Source organism: Anastrepha obliqua, chromosome 5, assembly GCF_027943255.1.
Source record: "Anastrepha obliqua isolate idAnaObli1 chromosome 5, idAnaObli1_1.0, whole genome shotgun sequence".
NCBI lineage: Eukaryota > Metazoa > Arthropoda > Insecta > Diptera > Tephritidae > Anastrepha > Anastrepha obliqua.
The window spans coordinates 58,268,996-58,282,549 of NC_072896.1; positions in this window are offsets into that span (position 1 = coordinate 58,268,996).

Sequence of the window (13,554 nt, forward strand, 5' to 3'; positions counted from 1 at the left end):
CACAATTATCGCTGTTCTGTTTATTTAAATAAAGGGGAATTCAAACGGTCCACCACGGCAGCGCCCCATGCCGTGGCAAGGCCATAGTTACTTACTAAGGCGGCCTGGTGTTAGAAAGGCGTTGATGAAATACAGACGGTTTGGTGAAACCCCTAGCTGGGCTCGGTGTCGCATAACACCCTGTATTAGCGGGTGGGCAAGGAGAGGAAATAATGGCATGCCGGGGGTTTGGGAATAACAAAGGGATCTTCGTAGGTACGGTAATCTTCGCATGGTGATTGGATGGCCACCAAATACGCCGTAAAGCAGATGGATAACTAGCCAATCCCTGTACGGAGCTTCCCTCTTAGTTCGTGTTGGGTTGGTCTCCACGATATGGGGGTAAACCATCACTTAAACCTCATCCCCGCGGCAAGGATACCAACATGATGAGGTGCACGTCGTTCAAGAAGAGCCGAAAATATTGTTGTTGTAGCCGAAAGCGTTAAAGAAACCTAGGTTTGTCCATTCTTCGTCGTTCTTTGGAATTAGGCATTCCACAAACGTCATTTCACCGTATTTTGTAGAAAGATTTGGGTCTTAAGGTTTATAGAGTCCTGTTAACAAAAGAACTCAAGACGGTCGATCACCAATAATGTCGTGTGTTTGCTGATTGGGTCGCTGAAATGTATGAAAATGATCCGGAATTCCATCGAAAAATCATCTTGAGTGCTGAGGCCCATTTGCACCTCGGTGGTTTCGTAAGCAAGTAAAATTTTCGCATCTGGAGCTCAGAAAATCCAAGGCTTATTGTTGAAATGCCTCTCTATCCTCAACGTGTTACTGTTTGGTGCGGTTTATGGTCCGGCGGAGTCATTGGACCTTACTTTTTCGAAAATGAAGCTGGAGCAACAGTTAAGGTGAATGGATTGCGCTATTGAGAGATGATTAACGGTTTTTATGGCCGGAATTGGATGGTATTGATCTGGACAACGGGTATTTTCAACAAGACGGCGCTACGTGCTACAACGAAACCAATGATCTGTTATCAAAATAACACCTCTTGTTGGGAAATCCTTATATAAGTATGTTGTCGTGATATCTTTTATTTAAATAACCGCCATATCAATTGTTATAGTGATCCAATCTTGTGTGCTATACGAAGGTATGGCCTTAATGAGGAATTTATAGAGTGTGGAGTTTCCTGTATATTGAGAAATATATTTAGTGTTGAATATTTGCTGTATAGTGTGATTCAAATTTAAAGGTGTGTCATACCCGAATCATTTCTCATGTACTTTTTTGACCTAAATGATAGCTTACATAACAATACAATGTTAATTAAAATTACAATACAGTAGTAATAGAAAATGATTGACCTAAAGAATAAAAGGCAGCAGTAGTAAAAAAGTTGAAGTTGTAGAAGGTGTTAAAGAAAAGATAAAAAAATAGTAATAGTAGTAGAGGTAGGGGTTGATCGCAATTAAATAATGAGAAACTGTTTGAGTACATTCAGCAATTCATTTCTGAAGAGCAAATTTCGTTTTCTTTTATTTAATTTTTAGGGGTAAATTATTCCGAAAATGGACAGAGAACACAAAGTATTGACGTTCAGTCACGAAAAGACTGTATTTCATCGGGACTAAGTTTAGCAAATGGCAAGATTTTTAAAACATAAGTCGATCTTTGAGATATCTGGGTTCCTAAATAGTAATGATCTTCCGAAGTAAAATTTAACATTTAAACTTAAGCATGGCGTCAAAAGATACCAATGCACTTTGGTGTAAAGTATCTCGCTATATTATTATACAAAACTTTAAGTTTACACGGCACACACTATCACAATGAGTACATAACTCGCAGCCATACAGTAACATTGGTAACAAATACGTTTTAAATAGCTAATAACAGTCGCACTTTACTGGTGTAAAGTGTTGACTAGTCCATAGATTTCGGTGTATACCATACACTTTGCCTATGGCAATAAAAATTTGGTGCATGTTAAAGTTCTATTAAATGTAACCCCTAAATATTTAACAGTATCCACGTATTTAATCACAGCGTTAAGTTCTGCATAAGATTCCAGTCAGCCTCCTTTTCTGGTCATCGCTATATTTCTTCTGAGTCATATTTGTTTCATATTAGTGAAATAGGTGCTTATCTTGGCACGCGCAGCCTTCTGTTAAAAACTGATAAACTGAACGCTTCTAGGACAAAGTTTGCTTCCCTCGGAGAGCTTACCTCAACGTGTAAAATTGACGAAGATTTAAACTTTGTTACCAAATGTGTGATACTGCTTTTAAAACACCGTGTCAGATGTAAGCCAGATTTTTAATTTAGCAAAAGGAACGGAATCTTTTCAAGCCTATGAGGAGGACCTGAAAATCTTCAAGAAATCCATCAGAAGAGTCCTAAAAGAATTTTGAGAAATATTTTGTGGAAACATTGAAGAAAGCTTTGAAGGAAAACAACAGCAAGTTCGTTTATTTCACAAACCAAGAAGAAACCAAGTTTCTTCTAGAACTCACACCTCTTCAGATTTATATCCAATCCTATGCGAGAAGGGATGTTTTAGGAACAAATAAAGTTACCACTGGCTCAGATGATCATCAAAATTGCAAGGAATTTTGATATTTTAAGTGCGATGCTTCCGATGTTCAGTTTTGTTAAGACTGAACTGGGCAATAAAAAAATTTGAGAAGCGTTATCTAAAACCAAACTAAGACAAACCAGAATATGATAACATGTTACAAGGACTTGATACATAGGGTACCTCACCAAGGAAGGAGCAGAGGCAGGTGACTGCGGACCGGGGAGGAGTTACTTGGAAGCGCTGGGCAAGAATGCAAATATATTTCAAGCCTTAGTCTACGCGAAAGGAAGATGCGCTCCAGGTTGCTGAAATGTCTTGATAAGCTAAATAGCTTAGGACAGAACAAATAGGTATGTACCCTATGAGTTTCAAAGCACATACAAATTACTTGGAACGAAATGCCGGATAAATTAGCCAGAAAACGGGCGGATTCTCCATTTTGTGTGTGATTGTATGAAATTACATGAAAATAATTTTAGAATCGTCAGAGGGCCTTGTAGATTAAATAATCATCTTTCTAACCACGGAATACAGTAAAAATAACAACTCCAGTAGAACATGCAAGTTTTGAAGTTCTTTCTGAATATTGTCCATACCGGCTAAATGAATTAATCATAATGAGTTAATTAAGCAAGCAGTCCTGCTTCACTGAATTGTGACTTCGCCATGAGCGACAGTTAACTAAAAGTTACAACATTTCAATTTTCTGTTTGGCCAATTGTTTGAAAAGTTTGTGCCTACTAAGGAGGTAAAGCACAAAGTAGCAAAAAACCGTGGTACATGTTAATATTTTGAATTGATTCTAAAAGGAATAGGAGCTCTGGGTAATAAAAAAAACTCCAGGTAGCCTAAAATAAAGCTACGGTAACCACACGTGAGGCCAAACAAGCTTACCTGCAATACAAACTTAATGCTAGTTCGCCTTCAAAAGGTATGTGGAATAATTTTAAATCATTTGACATCTTTGTCAAACTATTATATTATAAATAAGCCCAACCTGCAATTCCTATCAAAAATGCGAACAAACACTACAACTTGTGTAATGGCCGTTCAAAATTATTTATGCTGGTTAGGTTACGAATATTACGTAGAACTTTATCAATTTGCGTGATTACCTGTAATTTATAAATTAGTAAAGTAAATACTGTTGAAAATATTACAAGATATCAATTAAGATAACCTTTTGCGTGACGATTATATTTTTCATAAAAAAATTTGCGTGTATATGAAAGGATTTCTAGCAAGAAATGATTACCAACTTTTTAAGGTGTGTCAGAACATTATATTTTTGGGCGTTAAAATACTAACTCCAAATATTTTGAACAATTGTTTGGTGGGACACCACTTACCGAGTTTATTATGCCAAAGCATTGTAGACGTACTTTTTTCTTTTTTGCAGGCCACTCCAAAAAGCCACGTCAACATATTTGACAACACTTCATTAACGTGTCCAACGAAACATTCACCGGATAACGCTTAAGTGATTGCGTGACTCATCACAAAAGCATAGGGAACATGACCGTTTAAGCTTTCTGCGTACTTCATGACTTCTTGTAAATACATACATACATTTACAACAACAGTGGTGGTGTTAAATGATAGTCCAATGCAAGAAACGAGAAATCTAACAACACTACAAAAAGTACGCAGGATTTGTGGAATGGAAGCAAAAGAATTGCCTGAGCTAGCCTGCATACAAATATAAATAATAAAAACAGTGAAGAAAGGTGTTAATGGTAGAAAAACAGGTGAGAGTCAAGTTCGGAGGTAGATATCCTAAACGGATAGGAGTGGTTATTTATTGTGTGGGATCAAGGTGTGAAAAAATAACAAAGCAATTAACACGAAATTAAGTCAACAAGTTGTTGATGGTCAGTGCTACACACTAAGTTAAACTCGGCGATGTTTTTGCACATCTAAAGTGTAATTAATACATAGATGTCATTCGCAAATGATCTGACGTAATGGATTCAAATGGAAATATAATGAATAAAAATTATTATGACAATGCGAGAAATATAATTTATATTTTTATAACTATTTATATAATATATATAAACATATTGGCAATACATAATTTACAGATATGTAAGTATATAAAGTTCTCTTTCTCAAAGGTATGACTTGTGACTAAGGCGGTTGTTGATTGTGATACTCAATAGCAACAATAAGCTCTGTAGAACCTATTAACTAAGTTTAAGGTATTAGCTAAGTTTAAATATAACATTTGTTAAGTATTTCTGATATATTCAGTAATATATAGTAGATTTGGGGTAGAGGGAAGGGTTATTCCTTCAACCCAGACTTGTACCTTCAATAGAGATTGAATTAACTATGCACCAAAGTGGATAGAGATTAAAAAAGTGTTTATTAGTACCGTAATATGTAACGTAAAGGTTATATATACAGTTAGTGTATTTATTTTGAAAAAAAAAAATTCAAATTAATATATTTTAAGAAGTTCCGCATAGTACTTTGCTTTTTCTTAGCTTCCAGTGATTTTAACACCACAATATCCTCCCCAACACCTAAAACAAAGGGCACTCGCAAATGGAACATGGCGAAAGTGAACACTGCTAACTTGCGTTCCTAGTTAACTTTGATGCAAATTCCAGGTCGCACATAGGTAGTGACGCTGGCACCCTTGCAAGCGCCATTATGCAACAAATTGCCAAGAAGGCGACCTGTGTACTGGTGGGCAACAGAAATCGCAGAGCTCAGAAGAAAGTGCTTCCGTAATAGAAGAAGATACACCAGAGCCAGACGAAATAGAGAAGCAGAAATGGAAGCTGCTGGTTTCAGACAATCCCGAAAAGTGCTGAAACAAGCAATTATCGCCAGTAAGATGGGAGAAACTTCGAAGGGATCTAAACAGCCAACTTTGGGATCTGGGCTATAAAATTGTAACGCGGAAGCCAAACGCCAACTCCAAAGCCCCACATCTAGACAGTGATGCTATAAGCAAAATAGTGGACAGACTCTTCCCCACGGATTTTATGCCGCGCGGGGACCGAGAACCCCAAGGCGACGAGATGCCCCACCCTTCACTGAAGAAGAGCTTAAACCCGCGGAAAGAAGCTTCAAAAGAAACAAAGCTCCAGGCCTAGATTGGGGTGCCGTCTGCCCAGGATCTGATGCTGAAGCTCTCACACTTGTGGCTGAAAGCCGACCAGCTGTGGAGAATACAGAAACTAAAGCTGATTAGCAGGGGTAAAAGGGGACCTAGCGCAACCGTCAGCCTGGCGTCCGCTGTGCATGCTGCACAGAGCCGGGAAATTGTCAGCAAGACAATAAGGTTGCCGAGGTGGAAAATCAGCCCTTGGCGTAATAGAGGAGGTTGTAAGCAGCGATCAACCCACCGTCCTGGCAACGCTTTAGAAGCCTACGATAGACGATATAAAGGCACTACGGGAACGGTTTCGAATACCTGCCAGAAAAAAAGCGATAACGTCTGGCGCAGCTCAAGGATCTATTCTCGGCCCGCTCCTTGGAATCTGAGCTACGACGAGATATTGAGCAAAGAAATGCCAGAAGATACATATCTAGTGGGATATGCGGACGATATAGCGACGGTCATACCAGTTCTGGACACTGAGGACGCTAGAAGGAAGCTGAACCAAGTCATGATAAAGACGCAAATATGCCTTAAGGACCACGGGTCCCATGCCACTCGAGGTCAGCATGCAAATTGGCGACACGTCCTTAGTGACCCAGAAAGTAGTGAAATACTTAGGTATTCAACTTGACTGCGAGCTTATTTTCTGAGCCCGTTTACGGCATGCGGCTACCAAAGCAGCAAAGTTTACGGGTATCCCAATTAGATTAATGGCAAACATCGCTGGGTCAACACAGAGCAAAAGAAACCTAATTATGGCCACATACCCAATTCTCCTGTATGGCGGCGAAGTATAGGAAATTGTGCTAAACTGCACTGGAGGCTGTGCAACGAACAGCGGCACTCAGAGTTGCTTCAGCCTACCGCACTGTCTCAGGCGCAGCAATTTTTGTGATCAGTCGGCAGACACCCGTCGATCTCATGGTCCGTGAATGAATGGATGCGGGAGACTCCAAAAAGAAACACACAAGATCGCAAGCGTATGCATAAAAGCTGGCTACGAATATGGTGTACCCAAAAGTGGGTGAATAGAATTGATCCGTTATGGATGTCGTTCTGAGCCCGGGAAGGGTGTCTCCCCAGAAGGAGAGAAGGGATCGTTTTAGTGGGCACACCACACGACTCAGTAGGCAACGGTAGCTGTAAATGCGAAGGCAGTTTGGCAGTTTACCTCACCCGCCAAAAAAAAAAGTAAAGATATCCTTTATATTTTTGAGAACGATGATATATTTGAGCGAGGTGGTATTGTTCTTAGTCCAACCGATTGATTTATAAAAAAATTTAAAGGCTTCAGCATTTATTTCGTCACGCTCATCAACTTGATCCGCGTTTGGATACTTCCTCAGTATCATTAGCCCAATTGTCATCTATTTCTGTCCAAACTTCTAGTTAATCCACACTAAGTTTGGCCTTAAAGAAAAAAATAATTACAACAAGTATGTGTGCTGATTTACTTATGCTGTATGGAATTTTGTTGTGAAACGATTTGTTACCTTGAAATTCTGAGAGAAATATCATCATAGAAATTCTCATCATACAGTGGCCTATGTCGAACCACTTTACACTGGACAACGTATACAATGTATGTATGTAAAGTATATGCTGAACATATGTACATTTATTTTAACATAACTGAAATTATAAAGAAAAAAGTTTTCTCTTCTCAGCACTTCTCAGATTGAAGGTTCCTTCTATATAGTACTCAATGAAAGAATTTTTGTGGTCCCCTCAATCGAGTAGTTCTCTCAATCTGGGGTTCCCTCTACTCCGAGTCTACTGTCATATGTCTTCCGATTGCGACTACGGACTCTCCAACGGTCGCTTTTATTTCAAATTGACGCCAAATCGATCCACCAGCTTTGCATAATGTGCTCTGGTGATCGCTTTATTCTATGTCCGATTCATGCTCCTTCGTTCATCCAATATCATACCGCGTATTATGTGGATAAATTCTGGTCTCATGAACGTAATTTGGTGTCCACAGATTAGTTGGCGCTACTCGTTTAAGCACGACAGTACCGAAATTAAGTAAACCAATGGTGGTGGTCATATCGGTAGCAAAAAACTTTCACAATACCTTTAAAGGTTTTTCTTGGTTTGCGGGATGGAGTTTTAGAGTGTTTAATGAGCCCATAGGATTAAATTTTCTCTATTTAGGTCAGTCGTGCCGTATGTTTCAAATAGTTTTCACAGCAAAACTAACAGATCAGCCAGGCAATTAGGTGAGTTATTTTAAAATATGATTTTAACAACCAAACGTTGGATTTGAGGTGGCAACGCCTAATTATCAACGACTCATTGATCCGCCCAAAAAGTATCGGGAGTTTCTTTTTAAGAGCTCGAGAACTTCAAATTTTAATACAAAACAGAAATATTGATGGTTTTTTTTTATTATAATCTGTTTTATAATATCATGGTATTTAGTTTTTGAATTTGATATCCGGCATACCTATTATGCCCATGTATCCGCCGCCGCCGCTACGACTTACTTGGTCCATTCGATCAGTTCAATAAATCGATTGTTAAGCCCGCTGTATGGCAAGTTGTGCCGTCTTATTGGAACCAAATGCTAAACATCGACAGCATTTGATGATTAGTTTTTGGAAACAAAGATTCACCCGATAGCGCTCGCCATTCACCGTAAAGGCTGCTTATTCCTCATTTCGAAAGAAAAAAGGACCGACGCTGTTGCCGATGCTGTTGCTGAGCTTAACAAATCGCGCCAGTCGTTTCTTTCCCATGCTAACCGACGCCAATTGGATACAACATGATTCTTCTAATCCAAATAATCCCTCCTCTTCCTCTGCTACCACTAGTAGGTACCAGAGCTGGAGGATTTTGATCCTTTCGGATGCCGCTAGTCAGCGGGACCGCTAGATCTTTATTCGCTGCACTATGTCTATGTCTGCGATATTCATCGCCGCCATTGTGCAAAGGCTCAGCAATTTTCCGCAGAATCTTTCTTTCGAACACTCCAACACGCCTCATCAGATATTGCTATGGTCCAGGCTTTTGCGCCTTACAGTAAGACGGGCGTGATGAGAGATTTATAAAGGGTAAGTTTTATATTTTCCTATTCGATTGCCTACCTAATACAAACCAGAACTGATTCCTCAATAAACGAAGTTCCGATTTAATATGCTAGTATCGGGCCTAAATAGCCAACAAAAAAATTAAAATGTAATAAATAGGAAGTATTATATTATAGGTATATTTGTGCAAACTCAAATGTGAATAAAAATGAACAAACCAAATGCCAAATATCGCACAACAGATTTATTTAATATCAAATAAACAACGAGGCTGAAGGACTTTCATTGAACCGTTGACGTTTATGGTAATAATTTTAAATTCTCCAACTCCATTTCAAATTGAAAGTCCATGCACAGGCGAAATCAGTGGTAGAAAAGCCTTTGAGGTGGGTGAAATGAGTGGCAGATAAACAAATTTTCCATTCAACTAAAAAGGTTTTTCGAATTGGCGCAAGACCAACATTGTATGGTACCAAAGGAAATTACTGCCATTCGCAATGGGAAAACCGTCGGATTGATTTGCGTACAAACTTTTGTACATATGCATGCTTACTCCTGGCGTTAGCTTCTATATTGATGTCATTCGCTTCGAAAACAATTTTCCATTCCTTTGAGTTTTTTTGCATTTACCAAAAAAAAAACTTTTCCTTGCCGCACTCTTAATTTTTCAACCTTTCGCCCGTGAACAACGGTTAAGTTTCAATTTTCTGAAAATAAGCCGCAATCGAACGGGTGGGTGGATGGGGTAGACAAAATTGGTTGGCTTACGATAACACGCAAAGTGCAGGATAAAAGCGGTGAGGTGAATAAATCTATAGAAAGGAATACTTTATTTTATTTACATAACGATTTAAGACTATTTTCTTAGAAATGTGTCTTTGTTTGAGCTGAGAAAAAATGTGCTCCCATCTGAGAAAAAGGAATCACAACCCCATTTATATAAGTATGCTTTAGGTTGTTCTTAAAGGTTTTTTATTGTTGCGCATTTTTTATTTACTTGTTATTGCTATCTTTGTGGGCTTGACGGCACCCAATCGCATTTCACTTTACATTATCCCTACCCCCGTTGAAGCTATTAAAATATTCATGAAATTGCATTGATAGCGTAAATGATGAGCCATCAACGTCGATGAGAGCGATGAAGACAATAATGACGATGATGATGAAGGCAGTGGCTTTGCTGATGAAGATCTTAATGCTATTCTATTGACACCACTATTGGTACGTGTGACTGTATGCTGCTGGCTGACTCTGAACTTGTCGATGCGGCCGATAATGGTGTGTCGATGACGCCGTTAGCCGTATTTTTTTATGTAGCTGTTCCTGTTAATAATGAGCTGAATGCTTCCAATAAATGCGTACAAACGTCGGGGTCGTAGGAGGTTGATATCAATTTTGCACACCTTACGCCTTCTAATGTACGCGTTAAATATGGTTGATATGTCAGAATAAAGAATTGGGCGGTAGAAAATGCCAACAACTTAAGATGTTTTGTTTTAAAGACACTTACATATATACGATTATACATATATGTATGTCTCAGTGGTTGAATGGACCATTAAATGAAGTATTTTATGTATTTTATGGCAATAAGTAAGAGAGTAGTTTATTCTGAAGGTAACATAATAAAGGTTAACTCAATTTACATTGATGCAAATGTCATTTAAAATATCTCGGATGTATTAGGTTAAGTAAAAAGTTGTCAACATTTTCTGCTAGGAGTATGGAGTTAATGGAAGAAGGTACGCTATGATAGGTCACTGGTTGAAAGCATCTCTAAAATCAAACAAATTGGGGAGTCGAACCATCATGCAAGCACTGTGCCCAAATTCTAAAGATTAGCTAAAATTTGATCTAAATCGCATAATCCGAAATTAATTTCATCGTCAAAATATAACGAAAATGCGTTAAAAAGTCTTGCATATATGAAACATAACTATTTTTTAGTTGTGTTTCGCATTACACAGAAGCAAAGGTATTTATGATTAAAAATTCTTTACCATAATTTCTTTTTATTAAGGGGCTACATGGGTTTCATCGCATAAAAAAAGTCCTATTTCAATATTTTTTTTCTATGTAAGAAATTATTTATTTAATTAAAACTTTTTTCTGTCTTATAGAAACATGTTTAAAGAATAATTTCTAAAATTTTCAAAAAAAAAAAAGTTAAAGCACCTCCATTGTGACATCATTTCCGGTGACCCCTCGAAAAAAAGGTGCGTCCGCGTTGTCAGCAAAACTTCTGACAGGATCATCAAAAATGAAAAAAAACAAAAATAAGTGTTTTAGTTACGGCCACAAACTCGTGCTTGAACGAAGGAAAGAAAAAAAAATAAAAATTGGAATTTTGGCAGACATTTTTCCAAAAAAATGAAAATTTCGGTGGAATTTGCTTGGCATTTTGTTTTTTTTTTAAATAGTTGTAATTAAAAATTAGTTGTAATTAAAAAAAAAACAAAATCCTTCGTTCAAGCACGAGTAAATTGTATCTCGATCACCTGTGTAAAATTTCATCAAGTTCGGTTGAGTAGTTTTCGAGAACATTTGACAATCGGCTTTGAAAACACGGTTCCGAGAAATACGCGTTTAAAGTTTTGAGTAACAATAAAAGTGGCTTGGAGCATACATCTTCCAAAGGCTGTATCTTCGAAACTATTATTCAGATCGTGTTAAAAGTTTAGGAAAGTATTCTTGAGATGTTGTAGAAATTAATAAGTATAAAAAAATCGATTTTTTGAACCCACGAAACCCATGTAACCCCTTAAGCAAGAACTTCAGTATTCATAAACGATTACTTAAGTTTCACGATTCACAAAGTAAGGTACATTAACCAAAATAAATTCAACATCACTCTTTTTTTTGTTACCACAGAAAAGAGGAAACTATGATACTATCAAACACCACAGCTGTGAATCTTACACGCTACTACATCACGTTGTATAACACTGCGTTACAAAAACGAACTTTTTTTCTGTCCTATGAACCAAATATATATTACTTTTTCGGAAAGGGGAGAAAAAATAAAAACACGTGTATCGGCGATTTTCATCTACACGTCAGAATTTTTTTTTTTATGTATAAAATATAGAGCTCGTAGTCCGCCTGTGTGAAAAACTTTGGATCAATTTTTAACCCTTTTTCCGTGATCCAATCGTGCTGAATTTCTGCAGGAAGACTCGTGGAAATGTTTTTATTATGTAAAATTAAAAAAAAAATTTAAGCAATTCCCAGATTTTCTTGAATTTTTTTTTTCTAAAAAAATAATTTTTTTTCTAAATTTTCGGCATAACTTGAAGGGACTCCAAGTTTTTAAACAACTTATGAACCTTTAATTTATTGTTTCATACAACACACTCTGTGCCGTTTGTGTGTTTGTTACAGTTCCGGAAATGTTTTTATTATGTAAAATTTAAAAAAAAAATTTAAGCAATTCCCAGATTTTCTTGAATTTTTTTTTTCTAAAAAAAATTTTTTTTTTCTAAATTTTCGGCATAACTTGAAGGGACTCCAAGTTTTTAAACAAATTATGAACCTTTAATTTATTGTTTCATACAACACACTCTGTGCCGTTTGTGTGTTTGTTACAGTTCCGGAAGTTCCGATCATCTGACAGTTGCGCTACTAGGAGACGTATACTTTGACATAAGTCAACATAGTTAGAGCGCAACAGATTGAGAAAAGAAAACGAAAATTTGATAGATCAGGGGGGAATAAAAGCGACATTATAAAACGAAAAGAAAATAACATTAAGCTGGGATCGCACGGTTGCCGCAAGTGTAATTCTGGCAAAATTTTTGTTGTAATTGACAGTGCCGTCGCCCGATTGTCTCATCTTCTACAAGTTCGTTGTTGGATGTTAGCGCAAAAAAATACGAGTATAATTGCCCCAAGCTTGTGGCTACTACGTTGTGCTAGCTTGTAAAATATTATTTTTCTTTGTTGTGTATAAATGGTGTATTATTAAAAAAAAGTATTACGTTTTCTTTTTGTATTGGAGATTCATTTCACACTATAAGTCCGGGACACTTAAGAGAAAATCAACCTCGATTGTCGCGCGAAACAATTTATTGTGGAATCACACGATAAAATAAGGCAATTGGTACATTGCGGCAGTCATATGAAACCAGTTTTACTATAAATAAATTTTTAATTCCCCTACGATACTTTAATATGGGGTTAATTATTTAGGGAAATCTCGTTTGAATTCTAAATTCAACCAAATTTTAAAGACGAAACGTTTGTGCATTGTATAGTGTAAGTTACAAATCTGAATCGTTTGTCATTTTGCATTCATTTTACCCCAATCGTATGACATTTGCTACCCACTGCCCAAAAAGACCGGCAAAACGTCAACGAATTTATAGCTTCGCTAAAAGGAGAATACATACACAGTGGCTTCGACGAATAATCGGACAACCTTAAGTTGGACATTAGCTTTGTAATAAATAACCTACATATAAATAAAGGTGTATATAAACATGTTTTCTTTCCTTTACTAATCAGTCCAAGAGAATTATGTCTTCAACACACAAATGATTGTAATCTTACAAAAATTAACATAAACTCTGCCGCTACTAAAAACTTACCATACTGTAATAACCCATTTACATTATGGAAGTCACGCACCAAGCCATTCGAGCAAGGCGGCCACCAAATATTTACATTACCCTTTAGAAATACTCATCACTGATAAAAGCAATGTCAACCTTCATTGATTAGACGAACGGACATACATATGTACATATGTGTGTCATAAAGCTAACATTTTGTGTACTGAAGTACTCGAGTAACAGTAAAACGTAATATGGCGCCTTAATTGGAAATTTACATTTTAT